Source organism: Carcharodon carcharias, chromosome 12 (assembly GCF_017639515.1).
Source record: "Carcharodon carcharias isolate sCarCar2 chromosome 12, sCarCar2.pri, whole genome shotgun sequence".
Taxonomy (NCBI): Eukaryota; Metazoa; Chordata; class Chondrichthyes; order Lamniformes; family Lamnidae; genus Carcharodon; species Carcharodon carcharias.
The window spans coordinates 131,497,771-131,524,178 of NC_054478.1; positions in this window are offsets into that span (position 1 = coordinate 131,497,771).

Below are 26,408 nucleotides of genomic sequence, written 5' to 3' on the forward strand. Positions count from 1 at the left end.
TGGGGGAGGGAGACCCTGAGTGAGGGGGTCGGGGAGGGAGATGGCGATTGGGGATGGGGCTTTAGGTGGCTATTTGGGGAGAGCGAGGGAGACAGTGAATGGGGCTGGGGGAGGGGGACGGCCAGTGGGTGTGGGGGAGGGAGACATTGAGTGGAGGTGGGGGAGGGGGACGACAAGTGGGGGTGGTGGAGGGAGATGGTGAGTGGGGGTGGGGGATGGAGACTGTGAGTGTGGGTGGTGGAGGGAGACGGCGAGTGGGGGTGGGGGAGGGAGATGGTGAGTGGGGGTTGGAGAGGGAGACGGCGATTGAGGTTTCGGGGAGGGAGTCGGCGAGTGGGAGTGGGGGTTTATTTGGCGGGTTGGGGTGGGCGAGGGAGGCGGTGAATAGGGATGGGGGAGGGAGACGGCAAGTGGGGGTGAGGGAGGGAGATGGCGAGTGGGGGTGGGGTAAGGAGACGGTGAGTGGGGGAGGGAGTCGGCGAGTGGGGTGGGGGAGGGAGATGGCGAGTGGGGTGGGGGAGGGAGACGGAGAGTGGAGTGGGGGAGAGAGTTGGTGAGTGGGGGAGGGAGACGGTGAGTGGGGTGGGGGAGGGAGACAGCGAGTGGGGTTGGGGAGGGAGACGGTGAGTGGGGTGGGGGAGGGAGACGGTGAGTGGGGTGTGAGAGGGAGACGGTGAGTTGGGGTGGGGGAGGGAGACAGTGAGTGGGGTTGGGGAGGGAGACGGTGAGTGGGGTGGGGGAGGGAGACGGTGAGTGGGGTGTGAGAGGGAGACGGTGAGTTGGGGTGGGGGAGGGAGACGGTGAGTTGGGGTGGGGGTGGGAGATGGTGAGTGGGGTGTGAGAGGGAGACGGTGAGTTGGGGTGGGGGAGGGAGACGGTGAGTTGGGGTGGGGGAGGGAGACGGTGAGTGGGGTGGGGGAGGGAGACGGTGAGTGGGGGTGGGGGAGGGAGACGGCGAGTGGGGGTCAGGAAGGGAGATGGTGAGTGGGGCAGGGAGACGGTGAGGGTGGTGGGTGAGGGAGACAGCGAGTGTGGGTGGGTGAGGGAGATGGTGAGTGGGGAATTTGGAGTGAGACGGTGAGTGGGGGTGGGGGAGGGAGACGGCAACTGGGGGTGGGGGAGGGAGTCGGCGATTGGGGCAGTGGGGGAGGGAGATGACGAGTGGGGGAGGTGGAGTGAGACGCGGAGTGGGGGTGGGGGAGGGAGACGGCGAGTGGGTGTGGGGGAGGGAGAGAGTGAGTAGGGTTTGGGGGAGGGAGATGGCAAGTGTGGGTCGGGGAGGGAGACGGCGAGTGTGGGTGGGGGAGGGAGATGGTGAGTGGGGGAGGGAGACGGTGAGTGGGCGTGGGGGTGGGGGTGGGGGAGTGAGTCGGCGATTGAGGGTTCGGGGAGGGAGACTCGGAGTGGGGGACGGGGAGGCTGTCAGCGAGTGGGGAGGGGGAGGGAGACGGTGAATAGGGGTGGGGGAGGGAGACGGCGAGTGTGGGTGGGAGAGGGAGATGGTGAGTGTGGGTGGGAGAGGAAGAGACGGCGAGTGTGGGTGGGGGTGGGAGATGGTGAGTGGGGTGTGAGAGGGAGACGGTGAGTTGGGGTGGGGGAGGGAGACGGTGAGTTGGGGTGGGGGAGGGAGACGGTGAGTGGGGTGGGGGAGGGAGACGGTGAGTGGGGTGGGGGATGGAGAAGGCGAGTGGGGTGGGGGAGGGAAGCGGCGAGTGTGTGTGAGGGAGGGAGATGGCGAGTGGGGTTTGGGAGTCGGTGAGTGGAGTGGGGGAGGGAGTCGGCGAGTGGGGTGGGGGAGGGAGATGGCGAGTGTGGGTGGGGGAGGGAGACGGCGAGTGGGATGGGGGAGGGAGATGGCGAGTGGGGTGGGGGAGGGAGACGGAGAGTTGAGTGGGGGAGGGAGTTGGTGAGTGGGGGAAGGGGACGGCAAGTGTGGCTAGGGGAGGGAGACGGTGAGTGGGGTGGGGGAGGGAGACAGCGAGTGGGGTTGGGGAGGGAGACGGTGAGTGGGGTGGGGGAGGGAGATGGCGAGTGGGGTTTGGGGAGGAAGACGGTGAGTGGTTTTCGAGGGGGGAGTATATGAGTCGGGGTCGGGGAGGGAGATGGCGAGTGGTGGTCGGGGAGGTAGACGGGGAGTGGAGGTGGGGAAGGGAGACGGCGAGTGGGGTGGGGGTTTAGGTGGCGAGTTGGAGTGGGGGAGAGAGGTGGTGAGTGGGGTGGGGAGGGAGACGCGGAGTGGGGGTGGGGGAGGGAGATGTGGAGTGGGGGAGGGGGTGGGGGTGTGAGACGGCGAGTGGCGGTGTGGGAGGGAGACAGTGAGTGGGGGTGGGGGAGGGAGACGGCGAGTGGGGGTGGGGGAGGGGGACGATGAGTGGGGGTCGGGAAGGGAGACAGCGAGTGGGGGTGCGGGTTTAGGTGGCGAGTTGGGGTGGGGGAGGGAGGTAGTGAGTGGGGTGGGTGAGGGAGATGCCGAGTGGGGTGGGGGAGGGAAGCGGCGAGTGTGTGTCGGGGAGGGAGACAGTGAGTGGTTTTCGAGGGGGGAGAATACTAGTGGAGGTCGGGGTGGGAGACCGTGAGTGTGGGTGGGGGAGGGAGACGGCGAGTGGGGGTGGGGGAGGGAGATGGTGAGTGGGGTGGGTGAGGGAGACGGCAAGTGTGGGTGGGGAAGGGGGACAGCGAATGGGGGGGGGGGAGGGAGTCGGCGATTGAGGGTTCGGGGAGGGAGACGGGGAGTGGGGGTCGGGGAGGGAGACGGTGAGTGTGGGTGGGGGAGGGAGACGGTGAGCGGGGGTGGGGAAGTGAGACGGTGTGTGGGGGTGGGGGAGGGGGTCGATGAGTGGGGGTGGGGAAGGGAGACAGCGAGTGGGGGTGGGGATTTAGGTGGCGAGTTGGGGTGGGGGAGGGAGGTGGTGAGTGTGGTGGGGGAGGGAGATGTGGAGTGGGGGTGGGGGTGGGGGTGTGAGACGGCGAGTGGCGGTGTGGGAGGGAGACAGTGAGTGGGGGTGGGGGAGGGAGACGGCGAGTGGGGGTGGGGGAGGGGGACGATGAGTGGGGGTCGGGAAGGGAGACAGCGAGTGGGGGTGCGGGTTTAGGTGGCGAGTTGGGGTGGGGGAGGGAGGTAGTGAGTGGGGTGGGTGAGGGAGATGCGAGTGGGGTGGGGGAGGGAAGCGGCGAGTGTGTGTCGGGGAGGGAGACAGTGAGTGGTTTTCGAGGGGGGAGAATACTAGTGGGGGTCGGGGTGGGAGACCGTGAGTGTGGGTGGGGGAGGGAGACGGCGAGTGGGGGTGGGGGAGGGAGATGGTGAGTGGGGTGGGTGAGGGAGACGGCAAGTGTGGGTGGGGAAGGGGGACAGCGAATGGGGGTGGGGGAGGGAGTCGGCGATTGAGGGTTCGGGGAGGGAGACGGGGAGTGGGGGTCGGGGAGGGAGACGGTGAGTGTGGGTGGGGGAGGGAGACGGTGAGCGGGGGTGGGGAAGTGAGACGGTGTGTGGGGGTGGGGGAGGGGGTCGATGAGTGGGGGTGGGGAAGGGAGACAGCGAGTGGGGGTGGGGATTTAGGTGGCGAGTTGGGGTGGGGGAGGGAGGTGGTGAGTGTGGTGGGGGAGGGAGATGGCGAGTGGGGGAACTGGAGGAAGACGGCGAGTGGGGGTGGGGGAGGGAGACGGGGAGTGGGGGTGGGGAAGGGAGACAGCGAGTGGGGGTGGGGAAGGGAGACAGCGAGTGGGGGTGGGGGTTTAGGTGGCGAGTTGGGGTGGGAGAGGGAAGTGGTGAGTTGGTAGGAGGAGGGAGACAGGGAGTGGGGGTGGGGAAGGGAGAAGGTGAGTGGGGGTGGGGAAGGGAGACGGCGTGTGGGGGTTGGGGAGGGAGGCGGTGAGTGGGAGGGAGACAGCGAGTGGGGGTGGGGGATGGGGAGCATGAGTGGGGGTCGGGAAGGGAGACAGCGAGTGGGGGGTGGGTGTTTAGGTGGCGAGTTGGGGTGGGAGAGGGAGGTAGTGAGTGGGGTGGGTGAGGGAGACGCCGAGTGGGGTGGGGGAGGGAAGCGGCGAGTGTGTGTGGGGGAGGGAGACAGTGAGTGGTTTTCGAGGGGGGAGAATACAAGTGGGGGTCGGGGAGGGAGACCGTGAGTGTGGGTGGGGGAGGGAGACGGTGAGTGGGGGTGGGGGAAGGAGACGGTGAGTGTGGGTGGTGGAGGGAGACGGCGAATGGGGGTGGGAGTGGGAGATGGTGAGTGGGGGTTGGAGAGGGAGACGGCGATTGAGGTTTCAGGGAGGGAGTCGGCGAGTGGGAGTGCGGGTTTATTTGGCGAGTTGGGGTGGGCGAGGGAGGCGGTGAATAGGTGTGGGGGAGGGAGATGGCAAGTGGGGGTGAGGGAGGGAGACGGCGAGTGGGGGTGGGGTAAGGAGACGGTGAGTGGGGGAGGGAGTCGGCGAGTGGGGTGGGGGAGGGAGATGGCGAGTGTGGGTGGGGCAGGGAGACGGCGAGTGGGGTGGGGGAGAGAGACGGAGAGTGGAGTGGGGGAGGGAGACGGCGAGTGGGGTGTGAGAGGGAGACGGTGAGTTGGGGTGGGGGTGGGAGATGGTGAGTGGGGTGGGGGAGGGAGAAGGCGAGTGTGGGTGGGGGAGGGAGACGGCGAATGTGGGTGGGGGAGGGAGATGGTGAGTGGGAGTGGGAGGCGGTGAGTGGGGTGGGGGAGGGAGTCGGCGAGTGGGTGTGGGGGAGCGAGTCAGTGAGTGGGGGTAGGGGACGGGGACGACGAGTGGTGGTGGGGTAGGGAGACAGTGAGTGTGGGTGGGGTTGGGAGACGGGGATTAGGGGTGGGGGAGGGAGACAGTGAGTGTGGGAAGGGTTGGGAGACCGGGAGAGGGGTTGGGGGAGGGAGACGTAGAGTGGGAGTGGGGGAGGGAGACGGCGAGTGGGGGTGGGGGCGGGAGACAGTGAGTGGGGGTGGGGGTGGGGGACGATGAGTGGGGTTGCGGGAGGGAGACTGTGAGTGGTGATGGGGTAGGGAGACAGGGAGTGAGGGTTGGGGAGGGAGACGATGAATGGGGGTGGGATAGGGAGATGGCATAGGGGGTCGGCGAGGGATATGGCGAGTGGGGGTGGGGGAGGGAGATGGCGAGTGGGGATGGGGGAGGGAGACGGCGAGTGGGGGTGGGGGAGGGAGACGGTGAGTGGGGGTGGGGGAGGAAGACGGCGAATGGGGGTGGGGGAGGGAGTCGGCGACTGGGGGGGTCGGGGAGGGAGACGGGGAGTGGGGGTGGGGAAGGGAGACAGTGAGTGGGGGTGGGGGTTTAGGTGGCGAGTTGGGGAGGGAGGTGGTGAGTTGGGAGGAGGAGGGAGACGGGGAGTGGGGGTGGGGGAGAGAGACGTGGAGTGGGTGTGGGGGAGGGAGACGGCGAGTGTGGGTGGGGGAGGGAGGCGGGGAGTGGGTGTGGTAGGGAGACAGCGAGTGGGGTGGGGGAGGGAGATGGGGAGTGGGGGTGGGGGAGGGAGGCGGCGAGTGGGTGTGGGGGAGGGAGACAGTGAGTGTGGGTGGGGGAGGGAGACGGCGAGTGTGGGTGTGGGACAGAGATGGTGAGTGGGGGTGGGAGAGGGAGACAGCGATTGAGGGTTCAGGGAGGGAGATGGGGAGTGTGAGTTGGGGAGGGAGTCGGCGAGTGGGAGTGGGGGTTTAGGTGGCGAGTTGGGGTGGCGGAGCGAGGCGGTGATTGGGGGTGGGGGAGGGAGATGGTGAGTGGTGGTCGGCGAGGGAGACGGTGAGTGGGGTGCCGGGGATGGAGATGGCGAGTCGGGGTGGGGGAGCTAGACGTTAAGTGGGGGTGGGAGCGGGTGATGGCGAGTGGGGGTGGGGGTGGGGGAGGGAGACGGCGAGTGGGTGTGGGGGAGGGAGACGGCGAGTGGGGGTGGGGAAGAGAGATGGTGAGTGGGGGTGGGAGGGAGACGGTGAGTGGGGGTGGGGGAGGGAGACGGTGAGTTGGTGTGGGTGATGGAGACGACGAGTTGGGGTGGGGGAGGGAAATGGTGAGTGGGGGTGGGTGAGAGAGACGGTGAGTGGGGGTCGGAGAGGGACACGGCGATTGGGGGTGGGGGTGGGAGATGGTGAGTGGGGGTGGGGTAAGGAGTCGGTGAGTGGGGGTCGGGGAGGGAGACGGTGAGTGGGGGTGGGGTAAGGAGATGGCAAGTGTGGGTCGGGGAGGGAGACGGCGAGTGGGGGTTGGGGAGGGAGACTGCGATTTGGGGTGGGGGAAGGAGACGGTGAGTGTGGGAGGGGGAGGGAGACGCGGAGTGGGGGTGGGGGAGGGAGATGGGGAGTGGGGGTGAGGGAAGCAGACGGCGAGTGGGTGTGGGGGAGGGAGTCCGGGAGTGAGGGTGGGGGAGGGAGACAGTGAAAGGGGTTGGGATAGGGAGATGGCGTAGGGGGTCGGCGAGGGATATGACGAGTGGGAAGGCGGGTGGGGTAGGGAGTCGGCGATTGAGGGTTCGGGGACGGAGACGGTGAGTGGGGAAGCTGGAGGGAGACGGCGAGTGAGGGTGGAGGAGTGTGGGTTGGGGAGGGAGTTGGCGAGTGGGAGTGGGGGTTTAGCTGGCGAATTGGGGTGGGGGTGCGAGGCGGTGGGTGGGGGAGGGAGACGGCAAGTGGGGGTGGGAGAGGCGGACGATGAGTGGGGGTGGGGGAGGGAGACGGCGAGTGGGTGTGCGGGAGCGAGTCAGTGAGTGGGGGTTGGGGAGGGGGACGACGAGTTTTGGTGGGGTATGGAGGCAGTGAGTGTGGGTGGTGTTGGGAGACGGTGAATGGGGGTGGGATAGGGAGATGGCGTAGGAGGTCGGTGAGGGAGACGGTGAGTGGGGGTGGGGGAGGGAGATAGCGAGTGGGGGTGGGAGAGGGAGACGGTGAGTGAGGGTGGGGGAGGAAGACGGCGAATGGGCGTCGGGGAGGGAGTTGGCGATTGGAGGGGTCGGGGAGGGAGACGGGGAGTGGGGGTGGGGAAGGGAGACAGCGAGTGGGGGTGGGGGTTTAGGTGGCGAGTTGGGGTGGGGGAGGGAGGTGGTGAGTTGGGAGGAGGAGGGAGACGTGGGGTGGGGGTGGGGGAGAGAGACGCGGAGTGGGGGTGGGGGAGGGAGACGGCGAGTGGGTGTGGGGAAGGGAGACGGTGAGTGGGTGTGGGGGAGGGAGACAGCGAGTGGGGGTGGAGGAGGGGGACGATGAGTGGGGGTCGGGAAGGTAGACAGTGAATGTGGTGGGGGAGGGAGATGGTGAATGGGAGAGGGAGGCGTTGAGTGGGGTGGGGAAAGGAGACGGTGAGTGGGGTGGGGGGAGGGAAGCGGCGAGTGTGTGTGGGGGAGGGTGACAATGAGTGTGGTGGGGGAGGGAGATGGCGAAGGCGGGTGGGGTAGGGAGTCGGCGATTGAGGGTTCGGTGAGGGAGACTTAGAGTGGGGGTCGTGGAGGGAGTCTGCGAGTGGGGGTGGGGAAGGGAGACGGTGAATAGGAGTGGGGGAAGGAGATGGCAAGTGGGGGTGGGGGAGGGAGATGGGGAGTGGGGGTGGGGGAGGGAGGCAGCGAATGGGTGTGGGGGAGGGAGACAGTGAGTGGGGGTGGGGGAGGGGGTCAGTAAGTGGGGGTGGGGTAGGGAGACCGGGAGTAGGGTTTGGGGGAGGGAGATGGCGAGTTTGGGTGGGGAGGGAGATGGCAAATGTGGGTGGGGGAGGGAGGCGGCGAGTGGGGTTGGGTGAGGGAGATGGGGAGTGGGGGTGGGGGAGGGAGATGGGGCGTGTGGGTGGGGGAGGGAGGCGGCGAGTGGGGGTGGGGGAGGGAGATGGGGAGTGGGGGTGGGGTAGGGAGAAGGTGACTGGGAGTCGGGGCGGGAGAAGGCTAGTGGGGGTGGGGGAGGGAGTCGGCGAGTGTGGGTGAGGTAGGGAGAAGGTGACTGGGGGTCAGGGTGGGAGACGGCGAGTGGGGGTGGGGGAGGGGACGGTGAGTTGGGGTGGGGGAGTGAGACGGTGAGTGGGGGTGGGGGAGGGAGACGGTGAGTTGGGGTGGAGGAGTGAGACGGCGAGTGGGGGTTGGGGTGAGAGACGGCGATTGGGGGTGCGGGAGGGAGACGGTGAGAGGGGGCTTGGGGAGCGAGACCGTGAGGTGGGGTGGAGGAGGGAGACGGTGAGTGGGGGTCGGCGAGGGAAACGGTGAGTGGGGGTGTCGGGGATGGAGATGGCGAGTCGGGGTGGGGGAGCTAGACGGCAAGTGGGGGTGGGGGAGGGTGATGGCGAGTGGTGGTGGGGGAGGGAGACGGTGAGTGGGTGTGGGTGATGGAGACGACGAGTTGGGGTGAGGGAGGGAAACGGCGAGTGGGGGTGGGTGAGAGAGACGGTGAGTGGAGATGGGGTAGTGTGACGGCGAGTGGGGGTTGGGGAGGGAGACGGCGATTGGGGGTGGGTGTGGGAGATGGTGAGTGGGGGTGGGGTAAGGAGACGGCGAGTGGGGGTCGGGGAGGGAGACGGCGAGTGGGGGTGGGGTAAGGAGACGGCAAGTGTGGGTCGGGGAGGGAGATGGCGAGTGGGGGTTGGGGAGGGAGACTGCGATTTGGGGTGGGGGAAGGAGACGGTGAGTGTGGGAGGGGGAGGGAGACGCGGAGTGGGGGTGGGGTAAGGAGACGGCGAGTGTGGGTCGGGGAGGGAGACAGCGAGTGGGGGTCGGGGAGGGAGTCAGTGAGTGGGGGTGGGGGAGGGAGACGACGAGTGGGGGTGGGGTAGGGAGACAGTGAGTGTGGGTGGGGTTGGGAAATGGGGAGTGGGGGTGGGGGAGGGAGGCAGTGAGTGTGGGTGGGGTTGGGAGACCGGGAGAGGGGGTGGGGGAGGGAGACGTAGAGTGGGAGTGGGGGAGGGAGACGGTGAGTGTGGGTGGGGTAGGGAGACAGTGAGTGTGGGTGGGGTAGGGAGACAGTGAGTGTGGGTGGGGTAGGGAGACCGGGAGTGGGGGTGGGGGAGGGGGACAGTGAGTGTGGGTGGGGTAGGGAAACCGGGAGTAGGGGTGGGGGTGGGAGACTGCGAGTGGGGGTGGGGGCGGGAGACGGTGAGTGGGGGTGGGGGAGGGGGACGACGAGTGGGGTTGCGGGAGGGAGACTGCAAGTGGTGATGGGGTAGGGAGACCGGGTGTGAGAGTGGGGCAGGGAGACGCTGAATGGGGGTGGGATAGGGAGATGGCGTAGGGGGTCGGCGAGGGATATGACGAGTGGGGGTGGGCGAGGGAGACGGTGAGTGGGGGACCTGGAGGGAGACGGTGAGTGGGGGTGGGGGAGTGTGGGTTGGGGAGGGAGTTGGCGAGAGGGAGTGGGGGTTTAGGTGGCGAGTTGGGGTGGGGCTGCGAGGCGGTGAGTGGGGTGGGGGAGGGAGACAGCAAGTGGGGGTGGGAGAGGCGGACGATGAGTGGGGGTGGGGGAGGGAGACGGCGAGTGGGGGAGGGGAAGGGAACCGGCGAGTGTGTGTTGGGGTGGGAGGCGGTGAGTGGGGTGGGGGAGGGAGACGGTGAGAGGGGGCTTGGGGAGCGAGACCGTGAGGTGGGGTGGAGGAGGGAGACGGTGAGTGGGGGTCGGCGAGGGAAACGGTGAGTGGGGGGGTCGGGGATGGAGATGGCGAGTCGGGGTGGGGGAGCTAGACGGCAAGTGGGGGTGGGGGAGGGTGATGGCGAGTGGGGGTGGGGAAGGGAGACGGTGAGTGGGGGTGGGGGAGGGAGATGGTGAGTGGTGGTGGGGGAGGGAGACGGTGAGTGGGTGTGGGTGATGGAGACGACGAGTTGGGGTGGGGGAGGGAAACGGCGAGTGGGGGTGGGTGAGAGAGACGGTGAGTGGAGATGCGGCAGGGAGACGGCGAGTGGGGGTCGGTGAGGGAGACGGCGATTGGGGGTGGGGGTGGGAGATGGTGAGTGGGGGTGGGGTAAGGAGACGGCGAGTGGGGGTCGGGGAGGGAGACGGCGAGTGGGGGTGGGGTAAGGAGATGGCAAGTGTGGGTCGGGGAGGGAGATGGCGAGTGGGGGTTGGGGAGGGAGACTGCGATTTGGGGTGGGGGAAGGAGACGGTGAGTGTGGGAGGGGGAGGGAGACGCGGAGTGGGGGTGGGGTAAGGAGACAACGAGTGTGGGTCGGGGAGGGAGACAGCGAGTGGGGGTCGGGGAGGGAGACTGCGATTTGGGGTGGGGGAAGGAGACGGTGAGTGTGGGAAGGGGAGGGAGACATGGAGTGGGGGTGGGGGAGGGAGATGGGGAGTGGCGGTGGGGGAAGCAGACGGCGAGAGGGTGTGGGGGAGGGAATCAGTGAGTGGGGGTGGGGGAGGGAGACGACGAGTGGTAGTGGGGTAGGGAGACAGTGAGTGTGGGTGGGGTTGGGAAATGGGGAGTGGGTGTGGGGGAGGGAGGCAGTGAGTGTGGGTGGGGTTGGGAGACCGGGAGAGGGGGTGGGGGAGGGAGACGTAGAGTGGGAGTGGGGGAGGGAGACGGTGAGTGTGGGTGGGGTAGGGAGACAGTGAGTGTGGGTGGGGTAGGGAGACAGTGAGTGTGGGTGGGGTAGGGAGACCGGGAGTGGGGGTGGGGGAGGGGGACAGTGAGTGTGGGTGGGGTAGGGAGACCGGGAGTGGGGGTGGGGGTGGGAGACTGTGAGTGGGGGTGGGGGCGGGAGACGGTGAGTGGGGGTGGGGGAGGGGGACGACGAGTGGGGTTGCGGGAGGGAGACTGCAAGTGGTGATGGGGTAGGGAGACCGGGAGTGAGGGTGGTGGAGGGAGACGGTGAATGGGGCTGGGATAGGGAGATGGCGTAGGGGGTCGGCGAGGGATATGACGAGTGGGGGTGGGCGAGGGAGACGGTGAGTGGGGGACCTGGAGGGAGACGGCGAGTGGGGGTGGGGGAGTGTGGGTTGGGGAGGGAGTTGGCGAGAGGGAGTGGGGGTTTATGTGGCAAGTTGGGGTGGGGGTGCGAGGCGGTGAGTGGGGTGGGGGAGGGAGACGGCAAGTGGGGGTGGGAGAGGCGGACGATGAATGGGGGTGGGGGAGGGAGACGGCGAGTGGGGGAGGGGAAGGGAACCGGCGAGTGTGTGTTGGGGTGGGAGGCGGTGAGTGGGGTGGGGGAGGGAGACGGTGAGTGGGTGTATGGGAGCGAGTCAGTGAGTGGGGGTGGGGGATGGTGACGACGAGTGGTGGTGGGGTATGGAGACAGTGAGTGTGGGTGGGGTAGGGAGACCGGGAGTGGGGGTGGGGGAGGGAGACTGCGAGTGGGGGTGGCGGCGGGAGACGGTGAGTGGGGGTGGGGGAGGGGGACGACGAGTGGGCTTGCGGGAGGGAGACTGCAAGTGGTGATGGGGTAGGGAGACCGGGAGTGAGGGTGGGGGAGGGAGACGGTGAATGGGGGTGGGATAGGGAGATCGCATAGGAGGTCGGTGAGGGATATGACGAGTGGGGTTTGGGGAGGGAGACGGTGAGTGGGCGAGCTGGAGGGAGATGGCGAGTGGGGGTGGGGGAGGGAGACAGCGAGTGGGGGTGGGGGAGGAAGACGACGATTGAGGAGGTCGGGGAGGGAGACGGGTAGTGGGGGTGGGGAAGGGAGACAGCGAGTGGGGGTGGGGGTTTAGGTGGCGAGTTGGGGTGGGGGAGGGAGGTGGTGAGTTGGGAGGAGGAGGGAGACGGGGAGTGGCGGTGGGGGAGAGAGACGCGGAGTGGGGGTGGGGGAGAGAGACAGCGAGTGGGGGTGGAGGAGGGAGACGGTGAGTGGGTGTGGGGGAGAGAGACAGCGAGTGGGGGTGGAGGAGGGAGACGATGAGTGGGGGTCAGGAAGGGATACAGCGAGTGGGGTGGGGGAGGGAGATGGTGAGTGGGGGAGGGAGACGGCAAGTGTGGCTGAGGGAGGGAGATGGTGAGTGGGAGAGGGAGGTGGTGACTGGGGTGGGGAAGGGAGACGGTGAGTGGGGTGAGGGAGGGAAACGGCGAGTGTGTTTGGGGGAGGGTGACGATTAGTGGGGGTGGGGAAGGGAGACGGTGAGTGTGGAGGGGGAGGGAGACGGTGAATAGGGTTGGGGGAGGGAGACGGCAAGTGGGGGTGGGGGATGGAGACGGGGAGTGGGTGTGGGGGAGGGAGATGGTGAATGGGGGTGGAGGAGGGAGATGGCGATTGAGGGTTCGGGGAGGGAATGGGGAGTGGGGGTCGGGAGGGAGTCAGCGATTGAGGGTTCAGAGAGGGAGACGGGGAGTGGGGGTTGATGAGGGAGTCGGCGAGTGGGAGTGGGGGTTTAGGTGGTGAGTTGGGGTTGGGGTGCGAGGCGGTGAGTGGGGTGGGGAAGGGAGACGGCAAGTGGGGGTGGGAGAGGCGGACCTCGAGTGGGGGAGGGGAAGGGAAACGGCGAGTGTGTGTTGGGGTGGGAGGCGGTGAGTGGGATGGGGGATGGAGACGGTGAGTGGGGGTGGGGTAAGGAGACGGCGAGTGGGGGTCGGGTAAGGGAGACGGCGAGTGGGGGTCGGGGAGGGAGACTGCGATTGGGGGTGGGGGAAGGAGACGGTGAGTGTGGGAGGGGGAGGGAGAAGGGGGAGTGGGGGTGGGGGAGGGAGATGAGGAGTGGGGGTCGGGGAGGGAGACAGCGAGTGGGTGTGGGGGAGCGAGTCAGTGAGTGGGGGTAGGGGAGGGGGACGACGAGTGGTGATGTGGTAGGGAGACAGTGAGTGTGGGTGTGGTGGGAGACCGGGAGAGGTGGTGGGGTGGGGAGACGTAGAGTGTGAGCGGGGGAGGGAGGCGACGACTGTGGGTGGGGGCGGGAGACGGTGAGTGGGGGTGGGGGAGGGGGACGACGAGTGGGGTTGCGGGAGGGAGACTGCGAGTGGTGGTAGCGCAGGGATACCGGGAGTGAGGGTGGGGGAGGGAGACGGTGAATGGGGGTGGGGTAGGGAGATGGCATAGGGGGTCGGCGAGGGATATGGCGAATGGGGGTGGGAGAGCGAGACGGTGAGTGGGGGTCGGGGAGGAAGAGGGCGAATGGGGGGTGGGGGAGGGAGACGGTGAGTTGGGGTGGGGGAGGGAGACGGTGAGTGGTGGTGGGGGAGCGAGACGGTGAGTGGGGCTGGGGGAGTGTGACAGTGACTGGGGTTCGGGGAAGGAGACGGTGATTTGGGGTGGAGGAGTGAGACGGCGAGTGGGGGTGGGGGAGGGAGACGGTGAGAGGGGGCTTGGGGAGCGAGACCGTGAGGTGGGTTGGGGGAGGGAGACGGTGAGTGGGGGTCGGCAAGGGAGACGGTGAGTGCGGGGGTCGGGGATGGAGATGGCGAGTCGGGGTGGGGGAGCTAGACAGAAAGTGGGGGTGGGGGAGGGTGATGGCGAGTGGGGGTGGGGGAGGGAGACGGCGAGTGGGGGTGGGGAATAGAGACGGTGAGTGGTGGTGGGGGAGGGAGACGGTGAGTGGGTGTGGGTGATGGAGACGACGAGTTGAGGTGGGGGAGGGAAACGGCGAGTGGGGGTGGGTGAGAGAGACGGTGAGTGGGGATGGGGGAGGGAGACGGCGAGTGGGGGTCGGGGAGGGAGACAGCGATTGGGGGTGGGGGTGGGAGATGGTGAGTGGGGGTGGGGTAAGGAGACGGCGAGTGGGGGTCGGGGAGGGAGACGGCGAGTGGGAGTGGGGTAAGGAGACGGCGAGTGTGGGTCGGGGAGGGAGACGGCGAGTGGGGGTCGGGGAGGGAGACTACGATTTGGGGTGGGGGAAGGAGACAGTGAGTGTGGGAGGGGGAGGGAGACGCGGAGTGGGGGTGGGGGAGGGAGATGAGGAGTGGGGTTGGGGGAAGCAGACGGCGAGTGGGTGTGGGTGAGGGAGTCAGTGAGTGGGGGTGGGGGAGGTAGACGACGAGTGGTGGTGCGGTTGGGAGACAGTGAGTGTGGGTGGGGTTGGGAGACGGGGAGTGGGGGTGGGGGAGGGAGACAGTGAGTGGGAGTGGGGGAGGGAGACGGTGAGTGGGGATGGGGTAGGGGGACAGTGAATGTGGGTGGGGTAGGGAGACCGGGATTGGGGGTGGGGGAGGGAGACTGCGAGTGGGGGTGGGGGAGGGGGACAACGAGTGGGGTTGCGGGTGGGAGACTGCAAGTGGTGATGGGGTAGGGAGACCGGGATTGAGGGTGGGGGCCGGAGACGGTGAATGGGGGTGGGATAGGGAGATGGCGTAGGGGGTCGGCGAGGGATATGACGAGTGGGGGTGGGCGAGGGAGACAGTGAGTGGGGGAGCTGGCGGGAGACGGCGAGTGGGGGTGGGGGAGTGTGGGTTGGGGAGGGAGTCGGCGAGAGGAAGTGGGCGTTTAGGTGGCAAGTTGGGGTGGGGGTGCGAGGCGGTGAGTGGGGTGGTGGAGGGAGACGGCAAGTGGGGGTGGGAGAGGCGGACGATGAGTGGGGAGGGGAAGGGAGACGGTGAGTGGGGGTGGGGGAGGGGGATGACGAGTGGTGGTGGGTTATGGAGACAGTGAGTGTGGGTGGGGTTGGGAGATGGGGAGTGGGTGTGGGGGAGCGAGTCAGTGAGTGGGGGTCGGAGAGTGGGACGACGAGTGGTGGTGGGGTAGGGAGACAGTGAGTGTGGGTGGGGTTGGGAGACGGGGAATGGGGGTGGGGGAGGGAGACAGTGAGTGTGGGTGGTGTTGGGAGACCGGGAGAGGGGGTGGGGGAGGGAGACGTAGAGTGGGAGTGTGGGAGGGAGACGGCGAGTGGGGGTGGGGGCGGGAGACGGTGAGTGGGGGTGGGGGTGGGTGACGACGAGTGGTGTTATGGGAGGGAGACTGCGAGTGGTGGTGGCGCATGGATACCGGGAGTGAGGGTGGGGGAGGGAGACGGTGAATGGGGGTGTGATAGGGAGATGGCATAGGGGGTCGGCAAGGGACAAGGCGAGTGGGGGTGGGGGAGGGAGACGGTGAGTGGGTGAGCTGGAGGGAGACGCCGAATGGGGGTGGGGGAGGGAGTCGGCGATTGTGGGGGTCGGGGAGGGAGACGGAGAGTGGGGGTGGGGAAGGGAGACAACGAGTGGGCGTGGGGGTTTAGGTGACGAGTTGGGGTGGGGGAGGGAGGTGGTGAGTTGGGAGGAGGAGGGAGACGTGGAGTGGGGGTGGGGGAGGGAGACGCGGAGTGGGGATGGGGAAGGGAGACAGCGAGTGGGCGTGGGGGTTTAGGTGACGAGTTGGGGTGGGGGAGGGAGGTGGTGAGTTGGGAGGAGGAGGGAGATGTGGCGTGGGGGTGGGGGAGAGAGACGCGGAGTGGGGGTGGGGGAGGGAGACGGCGAGTGGGTGTGGGGAAGGGAGACGGTGAGTGGGTGTGGGGGAGGCGGACAGCGAGTGGGGGTGGAGGAGGGGGACGATGAGTGGGGGTCGGGAAGGTAGACAGTGAATGGGGTGTGGGAGGGAGATGGTGAGTTGGGTGGGGGAGGGAGACGGTGAAGGGGGGTGGGGTAGGGAGTTGGCGATTGAGGGTTCGGTGAGTGAGACGGGGAGTGGGTGTCGTGGAGGGAGTCGGCGAGTGGGGGTGGGGAAGTGAGACGGTGAGTGTGGGTGGGGAAGGGAGGCGGTGAGTGGGGAGGGGGAGGGAGACGGTGAATAGGAGTGGGCGAAGGAGATGGCAAGTGGGGGTGGGGGAGGGAGACGGGGAGTGGGTGTGGGGGAAGGAGACAGTGAGTGGGTTTGGGGGAGGGAGACGATGATTGGGGATGGTGTAAGGAGACGGCGAGTGGGGGTCGGGGAGGGAGACTGCGATTGGGGGTGGGGGAAGGAGACGGTGAGTGTGGGAGGGGGAGGGAGAAGGGGGAGTGGGGGTGGGGGAGGGAGATGAGGAGTGGGGGTCGGGGAGGGAGACGGCGAGTGGGTGTGGGGGAGCGAGTCAGTGAGTGGAGGTAGGGGAGGGGGACGACGAGTGGTGATGGGGTAGGGAGACAGTGAGTGTGGGTGTGGTGGGAGACCGGGAGAGGTGGTGGGGTGGGGAGACGTAGAGTGTGAGCGGGGGAGGGAGGCGACGACTGTGGGTGGGGGCGGGAGACGGTGAGTGGGGGTGGGGGAGGGGGACGACGAGTGAGGTTGCGGGAGGGAGACGGCGAGTGGTGGTAGCGCAGGGATACCGGGAGTGAGGGTGGGGGAGGGAGACGGTGAATGGGGGTGGGGTAGGGAGATGGCATAGGGGGTCGGCGAGGGATATGGCGAATGGGGGTGGGAGAGCGAGACGGTGAGTGGGGGTCGGGGAGGAAGAGGGCGAATGGGGGGTGGGGGAGGGAGACGGTGAGTTGGGGTGGGGGAGGGAGACGGTGAGTGGTGGTGGGGGAGCGAGACGGTGAGTGGGGGTGGGGGAGTGTGACAGTGACTGGGGTTCGGGGAAGGAGACGGTGATTTGGGGTGGAGGAGTGAGACGGCGAGTGGGGGTTGGGGAGAGAGACGGCGATTGGGGGTGGGGGAGGGAGACGGTGAGAGGGGGCTTGGGGAGCGAGACCGTGAGGTGGGGTGGGGGAGGGAGACGGTGAGTGGGGGTCGGCGAGGGAGACGGTGAGTGCGGGGGTCGGGGATGGAGATGGCGAGTCGGGGTGTGGGAGCTAGACAGCAAGTGGGGGTGGGGGAGGGTGATGGCGAGTGGGGGTGGGGGAGGGAGACGGCGAGTGGGGGTGGGGAATGGAGACGGTGAGTGGTGGTGGGGGAGGGAGACGGTGAGTGGGTGTGGGTGATGGAGACGACGAGTTGAGGTGGGGGAGGGAAACGGCGAGTGGGGGTGGGTGAGAGAGACGGTGAGTGGGGATGGGGGAGGGAGACGGCGAGTGGGGGTCGGGGAGGGAGACGGCGATTGGGGGTGGGGGTGGGAGATGGTGAGTGTGGGTCGGGGAGGGAGACGGCGAGTGGGGGTCGGGGAGGGAGACTACGATTTGGGGTGGGGGAAGGAGACAGTGAGTGTGGGAGGGGGAGGGAGACGCGGAGTGGGGGTGGGGGAGGGAGATGGGGAGTGGGGTTGGGGGAAGCAGACGGCGAGTGGGTGTGGGTGAGGGAGTCAGTGAGTGGGGGTGGGGGAGGGAGACGACGAGTGGTGGTGCGGTTGGGAGACAGTGAGTGTGGGTGGGGTTGGGAGACGGGGAGTGGGGGTGGGGGAGGGAGACAGTGAGTGTGGGTGGGGTTGGGAGACTGGGAGAGGGGGTGGGAGAGGGAGACGTAGAGTGGGAGTGGGGGAGGGAGACGGTGAGTGGGGATGGGGTAGGGGGACAGTGAATGTGGGTGGCGTAGGGAGACCGGGAGTGGGGGTGGGGGAGGGAGACTGCGAGTGGGGGTGGGGGAGGGGGACAACGAGTGGGGTTGCGGGTGGGAGACTGCAAGTGGTGATGGGGTAGGGAGACCGGGATTGAGGGTGGGTCGGGAGACGGTGAATGGGGGTGGGATAGGGAGATGGCGTAGGGGGTCGGCGAGGGATATGACGAGTGGGGGTGGGCGAGGGAGACAGTGAGTGGGGGAGCTGGAGGGAGACGGCGAGTGGGGGTGGGGGAGTGTGGGTTGGGGAGGGAGTCGGCGAGAGGAAGTGGGCGTTTAGGTGGCAAGTTGGGGTGGGGGTGCGAGGCGGTGAGTGGGGTGGTGGAGGGAGACGGCAAGTGGGGGTGGGAGAGGCGGACGATGAGTGGGGAGGGGAAGGGAGACGGCGAGTGGGTGTGGGGGAGGGAAACGGTGAGTGGGGGTGGGGGAGGGGGATGACGAGTGGTGGTGGGTTATGGAGACAGTGAGTGTGGGTGGGGTTGGGAGATGGGGAGTGGGTGTGGGGGAGCGAGTCAGTGAGTGGGGGTCGGAGAGTGGGACGACGAGTGGTGGTGGGGTAGGGAGACAGTGAGTGTGGGTGGGGTTCGGAGACGGGGAGTGGGGGTGGGGGAGGGAGACAGTGAGTGTGGGTGGTGTTGGGAGACCGGGAGAGGGGGTGGGGGAGGGAGACGTAGAGTGGGAGTGGGGGAGGGAGACGGCGAGTGGGGGTGGGGGCGGGAGACGGTGAGTGGGGGTGGGGGTGGGTGACGACGAGTGGGGTTGCGGGAGGGAGACTGCGAGTGGTGGTGGCGCATGGATACCGGGAGTGAGGGTGGGGGAGGGAGACGGTGAATGGGGGTGTGATAGGGAGATGGCATAGGGGGTCGGCAAGGGACAAGGCGAGTGGGGGTGGGGGAGGGAGACGGTGAGTGGGTGAGCTGGAGGGAGACGCCGAATGGGGGTGGGGGAGGGAGTCGGCGATTGTGGGGATCGGGGAGGGAGACGGAGAGTGGGGGTGGGGAAGGGAGACAGCGAGTGGGCGTGGGGGTTTAGGTGACGAGTTGGGGTGGGGGAGGGAGGTGGTGAGTTGGGAGGAGGAGGGAGACGTGGAGTGGGGGTGGGGGAGGGAGACGCGGAGTGGGGATGGGGAAGGGAGACGGCGAGTGGGTGTGGAGGAGGGGGACGATGAGTGGGGGTCGGGAAGGTAGACAGTGAATGGGGTGTGGGAGGGAGATGGTGAGTGGGGTGGGGGAGGGAAACGGTGAAGGGGGGTGGGGTAGGGAGATAGCGATTGAGGGTTCGGTGAGTGAGACGGGGAGTGGGGGTTGTGGAGGGAGTCGGCGAGTGGGGGTGGGGAAGTGAGACGGTGAGTGTGGGTGGGGAAGGGAGGCGGTGAGTGGGGAGGGGGAGGGAGACGGTGAATAGGAGTGGGCGAAGGAGATGGCAAGTGGGGGTGGGGGAGGGAGACGGGGAGTGGGTGTGGGGGAAGGAGACAGTGAGTGGGTTTGGGGGAGGGAGACGATGATTGGGGATGGTGTAAGGAGACGGCGAGTGGGGGTCGGGGAGGGAGACTGCGATTGGGGGTGGGGGAAGGAGACGGTGAGTGTGGGAGGGGGAGGGCGACGCGGAGTGGGGGGTTGGGGGAGGGAGATGGGGAGTGGATGTGGGGGAGGGAGACGGCGAGTGGGTGTGGGGGAGCGAGTCAGTGAGTGGGGGTTGTGGAGGGGGACGACGAGTGGTGGCGGGGTATTGAGACAGTGAGTGTGGGTGGGGTTGGGAGACAGGGAGTGGGGGTGGGGGAGGGACACTGCGAGCAGTGGTGGGGTAGGGAGACGGTGAGTGGGGGTGGGGGAGAGGGACGACGAGTGGGGTTGCGGGAGGGAGACTGCGAGTGGGGGTGGGGGTTCAGGTGGCGAGTTGGGGTGGGGGAGATAAGTGATGAGTTGGGAGGAGGAGGGAGACGCGGAGGGGTGGGGGAGGGAGACGGCGAGTGGGTGTTGGGAAGGGAGACGGCGAGTGGGTGTGGGGAAGGGAGACAGTGAGTGGGGGTGGGGGAGAGAGATAGCGAGTGGGGGTGGAGGAGGGTGACGGTGAGTGGGGGTCGGGAAGGGAGACAGCGAGTGGGGTGGGGGAGTGATATGGTGAGTGGGGGAGGGAGACGGCAAGTGTGGCTGGGGGAGGGAGATGGTGAGTGGGAGAAGGAGGTGGTGACTGGGGTGGGGAAGGGAGACGGTGAGTGGGGTGGGGGAGGGAAGCGGCGAGTGTGTTTGGGGGAGGGTGACGATTAGTGGGGGTGGGGAAGGGAGACGGTGAGTGTGGGTGGGGAAGAGAGGTGGTGAGTGGGGAGGAGGAGGGAGACGGTGAATAGGGGTGGGGGAGGGAGATGGCAAGTGGGGGTGGGGGATGGAGACGGGGAGTGGGTGTGGGGGAGGGAGATGGGGAGTGGGGTTGGGGTAGGGAGACGGCGAGTGTGGGTGGGGGACAGAGATGGTGTGTGGGGGTGGGGCAGGGAGATGGCGATTGAGGGTTCTGGGAGGGAACGGGGAGTGGAGGTCAGGAGGGAGTCAGCAATTGAGGGTTCGGAGAGGGAGACGGGGAGTGGGGGTTGGTGAGGGAGTCGGCGAGTGGGAGTGGGTGTTTAGGTGGTGAGTTGGGGTGGGGTTGCGAGGCAGTGGGTGTGGGAGGGAGACGGCAAGTGGCGGTGGGAGAGGCGGACGATGAGTGGGGGTGGGGGAGGGAGACGGCGAGTGGGGGAGGGGAAGGGAAACGGCGAGTGTGTGTTGGGGTGGGAGGCGGTGAGTGGGGTGGGGGATGGAGACGGCGAGTGGGGGTGGGGGAGGGAGACGGCGAGTGGGGGTGGGGTAAGGAGACGACGTGTGGGGGTCGGGGAGGGAGACGGCGAGTGGGGGTCGGGGAAGGAGACTGCGAGTGTGGGAGGGGGAGGGAGACGGGGGAGTGGTGGTGGGGGAGGGAGATGAGGAGTGGGGGTCGGGGAGGGAGACGGCGAGTGGTTGTGGTGGAGCGAGTCAGTGAGTGGGCGTAGGGGAGGGGGACGACGAGTGGTGGTGGGGTAGGGAGACAGTGAGTGTGGGTGGGGTTGGGAGATGGGGAGTGGGGGTGTGGGAGGGAGACAGTGAGTGTGGGTGGGGTGGGAGACCGCGAAAGGGGGTGGGGGAGGGAGACATAGAGTGTGAGTGGGGGAGGGTGACGGCGAGTGGGGGTGGGGGCGGGAGACGGTGAGTGGGGGTGGGGGAGGGGGACGACGAGTGGGGTTGCGGGAGGGAGACTGCGAGTGGTGGTGGCGCAGGGATACCGGGAGTGAGGGTGGGGGAGGGAGACGGTGAATGGGGGTGGGATAGGGAGATGGCATAGGGGGTCGGCGAGGGATATGGCGAGTGGGGGTGGGGGAGGGAGACGGTGAGTGGGGTTGGGGGAGGAAGACGGTGAATGGGGGTGGTGGAGGGAGTCAGTGAGTGGGGGTGGGGGAGGAAGCCGGCGAATGAGGGTGGGGGAGGGAGTCGGCGATTGGGGGTGTCGAGGAGGGAGACGGGGAGTGGGGGTGGGGAAGGGAGATGAGGAGTGGGGGTCAGGGAGGGAGACGGCGATTGGGTGTGGGGGAGCGAGTCAATGAGTGGGGATAGGGGAGGGGGATGACGAGTGGTGGTGGGGTAGGGAGACAGTGAGTGTGGGTGGGGTTGGGAGATGGGGAGTGGGGGTGGGGGAGGGAGACAGTGAGTGTGGGTGGGGTGGGAGACCGCGAAAGGGGATGGGGGAGGGAGACGTAGAGTGTGAGTGAGGGAGGTAGATGGCGAGTGGGGGTGGGGGAGGGAGACGGTGAGTGGGGGAGCTGGAGGGAGATGGCGAGTGGGGCTGGGAGAGGAAGACGGCGAATGGGGGTGGGGGAGGGAGTCGGCGATTGTGGGGTTCAGGGAGGGAGACGGGAAGTGGGGGTGGGAAAGGGAGACAGCGAGTGGGGGTGGTAGTTTAGCTGGCGAGTTGGGAGGAGGAGGGAGACAGCGAGTGGGGGTGGTGGTTTAGCTGGCGAGTTGGGAGGAGGAGGGAGACAGCGAGTGGGGGTGGTGGTTTAGCTGGCGAGTTGGGAGGAGGAGGGAGACAGCGAGTGGGGGTGGGGGTTTAGCTGGCGAGTTGGGAGGAGGAGGGAGACAGCGAGTGGGGGTGGGGGTTTAGGTGGCGAGTTGGGTTGGGCCAGGGAGGTGGTGAGTTGGGAGGAGGAGGGAGACGGGGAGTGGGGGTCGGGGAGCTGAGACGCCGAGTGGGTGTGGGGAAGGGAGACGGTGAGTGGGTGTGGGGGAGGGAGACAGCGAGTGGGGATGGAGGAGGGGGACGATGAGTGGGGGTCGGGAAGGTAGACAGTGAATGGGGTGGGGGAGGGAGATGGTGAGTGGGGAAGGGAGACGGCAAGTGTGGTTGGTGGAGGGAGATGGTGAGTGGGAGAGGGAGGCGATGAGTGGGGTTGTGGAGGGAGACCGTGAGTGGGGTGGGGGAGGGAGGTGGGGAGTGGGTGTGGGGGAGGGAGGCGGCGAGTGGGTGTGGGGGAGGGAGACAGTGTGTGGGGGTGGGGTAGGGCGACAGTGAGTGGGGGTGGGGTAGGGAGACCGGGAGTAGAGTTTGGGGGAGGGAGACGGCGAGTGTTGGTGGGGGAGGGAGATGGCGAATATGGGTGGGGTAGGGAGATGGTGAGTGGGAGAGGGAGGTGGTGATTGGGGTGGGGGAGGGTGACCGTGAGTGGGGTGGGGGAGGGAAGCGGCGAGTGTGTTTGGGTGAGGGTGATGATGAGTGGGGGTGGGGGAGGGAGACGGCGAGTGTGGGTGGGGGAGGGAGGTTGGGAGTGGGTGTGGGGGAGGGAGACAGCGAGTGTGGGTGGGGGAGGGAGGTTGGGAATGGGGGTGGGGGAGGGAGACAGTGAGTGGGGGTGGGGAAGGTAGACAGCGAGTGGGGGTGGTGGTTTAGGTGGCGAGTTGGGGTGGGGGAGGGAGGTTGTGAGTTGGAAGGAGGAGGGAGACAGGGAGTGGGGGTGGGGGAGAGAGACGCGGAGTGGGAGTGGGGGAGGGAGACAGCGAGTGGGGATGGAAGAGGGGGACGATGAGTGGGGGTCGGGAAGGTAGACAGTGAATGGGGTGGGGGAGGGAGATGGTGAGTGGGGAAGGGAGACGGCAAGTGTGGCTGGGGGAGGGAAATGGTGAGTGGGAGAGGGAGTCGATGAGCGGGGTGGGGGAGGGAGACCGTGAGTGGGGTGGGGGAGGGAGATGCGGAGTGGGGGTGGGGGAGGGAGGCAGCGAGTGGGTGTGGGGGAGGGAGACAGTGAGTGGGGGTGGGGTAAGGAGACCGGGAGTAGGGTTTGGGGGAGGGAGACGGCGAGTGTGGGTGGGGGAGGGAGATGGTGAGTGGGAGAGTTAGGCGGTGATTGGGGTGGGGGAGGGTGACCGTGATTGTGGGTGGGGGAGGGAAGCGGCGAGTGTGTTTGGGGGAGGGTGACGATGAGTGGGGGTGGGGGAGGGAGACGGCGAGTGTGGATGGGGAGGGAGATGGGGAGTGTGGGTGGGGGAGGGAGGTTGGGAGTGGGTGTGGGGGAGGGAGACAGTGAGTGGGGGTGGGGGAGGGAGATGGGGAGTGGGGGTGGGTGAGGGAGACGGCGACTGTGGGTGGGGAATGGAGATGGTGAGTGGGGGTGGGAGAGGGAGACAGCGATTGAGGTTTTGCGGAGGGAGATTGGGAGTGTGGGTTGGGGAGGGAGTCGGCGAGTGGGAGTGGGGGTTTAGGTGGCGAGTTGTGGTGGGGGAGCGAGGCGGTGATTGGGGGTGGGGAGGGAGATGGTGAGTGTGGTGGGCGAGGGATCGGCGAGTGTGGGTGAGGTAGGGAGAAGGTGACTGGGAGTCGGGGCGGGAGAAGGCGAGTGGGGGTGGGGGAGGGAGACGGTGAGTGGGGGTGGGGGAGGGAGTCGGCGAGTGTGGGTGAGGTAGGGAGAAGGTGACAGCGGGTCAGGGAGGGAGACGGCGAGTGGGGGTGGGGGAGGGAGACGGTGAGTTTGGGTGGGGGAGCGAGACGTTGAGTGGGGGTGGGTGAGTGTGACAGTGACTGAGGGTCGGGAATGGAGACAGCGAGTAGGGTTGGGGAGGGAGATGGTGAGTGGGGGAGGGAGACGGCAAGTGTGGCTGGGGGAGGGAGATGGTGAGTGGGAGAGGGAGGCGGTGAGTTGGGTGGGGAAGGGAGACGGTGAGTGGGGTGGGGGAGGGAAGCGGCGAGTGTGTGCGGGGGAGGGTGACGATGAGTGGGGGTGGGGAAGGGAGACGGTGAGTGTGGGTGGGGAAGGGAGGTGGTGAGTGGGTGTGGGGGAGGGAGACGGTGAATAGGGGTGGAGGGGGGAGACGGGGAGTGGGTGTGGGGGAGGGAGACGGCGAGTGGGTGTGGGGGATGGAGACGGCGATTGAGGGCTCGGGGAGGGAACGGGGAGTGGGGGTCGGGAGGGAGTCAGCGATTGAGGGTTCGGGGAGGGAGACGCGAGTGGGGGAGGGGAGGGAGACGGCGAGTGGGGATCGGGGAGGGAGACTGCGATTGGGGGTGGGGGAGGGAGACGCGAATGGGGGTCGGGGAGGGAGACAGCGATTGGTGGTGGGGGTGGGAGGTGAGGAGTGTGGGTGGGGGAGGGAGATGAGTGTTGGGGGGGGAGGGAGACGGCGAGTGGGTGTGGTGGAGCGAATCAGTGAGTGGGGGTGGGGGAGGGAGACGCGGAGTGGGGGTGGGGGAGGGAGATGGTGAGTGGGAGTGGGAGGCGGTGAGTGGGGTGGGGGAGGGTGACGGCGAGTGGGTGTGGGGGTGGGAGGCGGTGAGTGGGGTGGGGGAGGGAGACGGTGAGTGGGGGTGGGGGAGGGAGACGACGAGTGGTGGTGGGGTATGGAGACAGTGAGTGTGGGTGGGGTTGGGAGACGGGGAGTGGGGGTGGGGGAGGGAGACAGTGAGTGGAGGTGGGGGAGGGGGACGACGAGTGGTGGTGGGGGAGGGAGACAGTGAGTGTGGGTGAGGTAGGGCGAAGGTGACTGGGGGTCAGGGAGGGAGACGGCGAGTGGGGGTCAGGGAGGGAGACAGTGTCTGGGGGTTGGGGAGGGAGACGGTGAGTGGGGGTGGGGGAGCGAGAAGGTGAGTGGGGGTGGGGGAGTGTGACAGTGACTGGGGGTCGGGGAGGGAGACGGTGAGTGGGGGGGTCGGGGATGGAGATGGCGAGTCGGGTTGGGGGAGCTAGACGGCAAGTGGGGGTGGGGGAGGGTGATGGCGAGTGAGGGTGGGGAAGGGAAATGGTGAGTGGGGGTGGGGGTGGGCGACGGTGAGTGGGGGTTGGGGAGGGAGACGGTGAGTGGGGGTGGGGGAGGGAGACGGCGAGTGGGGGTGAGGTAGGGAGAAGGTGACTGGGGGTCAGGGCGGGAGACGGCGAGTTGGGGTCGGGGAGGGTGACTGCGATTGGGTGTGTGGGAAGGAGACGGTGAGAGTGGGATGGGGAGGGAGACGCGAAGTGGGGGTGGGGGAGGGAAATGGGGAGTGAGGTGGGGTTGGGAGACGGGGAGTGGGTGTGGGGGAGGGAGACTGCGAGTGGTGGTGGGGTAAGGAGACCGGGAGTGGGGCTGGGGGAGGAAGACGGTGAATTGGAGTGGGATAGGGAGATGGCTAAGGAGGTCGGTGAGGGATATGACGAGTGGGGGTGGGGGAGGGAGACAGCGAGTGGGGGTGGGAGAGGGAGACGGTGAGTGGGGGTGGGGGAGGAAGACGGCGAATGGGGTTGGGGGAGGGATTCGACGAATGGGGGTGTCAGGGAGGGAGACGGGGAGTGTGGGTGGGGAAGGGAGACAGTGAGTGGGGGTGGGGGTTTAGGTGGCGAGCTTGGGTGGGGGAGGGAGGTGGTGAGTTGGGAGGAGGACGGAGACGGTGAGTGGGGTGGGGGAGAGAGATGGTGAGTGGGGGAGGGAGACGGCAAGTGTGGCTGGGGGAGGGAGATGGTGAGTGGGAGAGGGAGGCGGTGAGTTGGGTGGGGAAGGGAGACGGTGAGTGGGGTGGGGGAGGGAAGCGGCGAGTGTGTGCAGGGGAGGGTGACGATGAGTTGGGGTGGGGAAGGGAGATGGTGAGTGTGGGTGGGGAAGGGAGGCGGTGAGTGGGGAGGGGGCGGGAGACGGTGAATAGGGGTGGGGGAGGGAGATGGGGAGTGGGTGTGGGGGAGGGAGACAGTGAGTGGGGGTGGGGGATGGAGACGGCGATTGAGGGTTCGGGGAGGGAACGGGGAGTGGGGGTTGGGGAGGGAGTCGGCGAGTGGGAGTGGGGGTTTATGTGGTGAGTTGGGGTGGAGGTGCGAGGCGGTGAGTTGGGTGGGGAAGGGAGTCAGTGAGTGGGCTGGGGGAGGGGGACGACGAGTGGTGGTGGGGTAGGGAGACAGTGAGTGTGGTTGGGGTTGGGAGATGGGGAGTGGGGGTGGGGGAGGGAGACAGTGAGTGTGGGTGGGGGAGGGAGATGGTGAGTGGGGGTCAGGGAGGGAGACGGTGAGTGGGAGTGGGGGAGGGAGACGGCGAGTGGGGGTGGGGGAGTGAGACGGTGAGTGGGGTGGGGGAGCGAGACGTTGATTGGGGGTGGGGGAGTGTGACAGTGACTGGGGGTCGGGGAGGGAGACGGTGAGTTGGGGTGGAGGAGTGAGACGGCGAGTGGGGGTTGGGGAGAGAGACGGCGATTGGGGGTGGGGGAGGGAGACGGTGAGAGGGGGCTTGGGGAGCGAGACCGTGAGGTGGGGTGGGGGAGGGAGACGGTGAGTGGGGGTCAGCGAGGGAGACGGTGAGTGCGGGGGTCGGGGATGGAGATGGCGAGTCGGGGTGGGGGAGCTAGATGGCAAGTGGGGGTGGGGGAGGGTGATGGCGAGTGGGGGTGGGGAATGGAGACGGTGAGTGGGGCTGGGGGAGGGCGACGGTGAGTGGGTGTGGGTGATGGAGATGACGAGTTGGGGTGGGGAAGGGAAACGGCCAGTGGGGGTTTGTGAGAGAGACGGTGAGTGGGGATCGGGGAGGGTGACGGCGAGTGGGGGTGGGGGTGGGAGATGGTGAGTGGGGGTGGGGTAAGGAGACGGCGAGTGGGGGTCGGGGAGGGAATCTGCGATTTGGTGTGGGGGAAGGAGATGGTG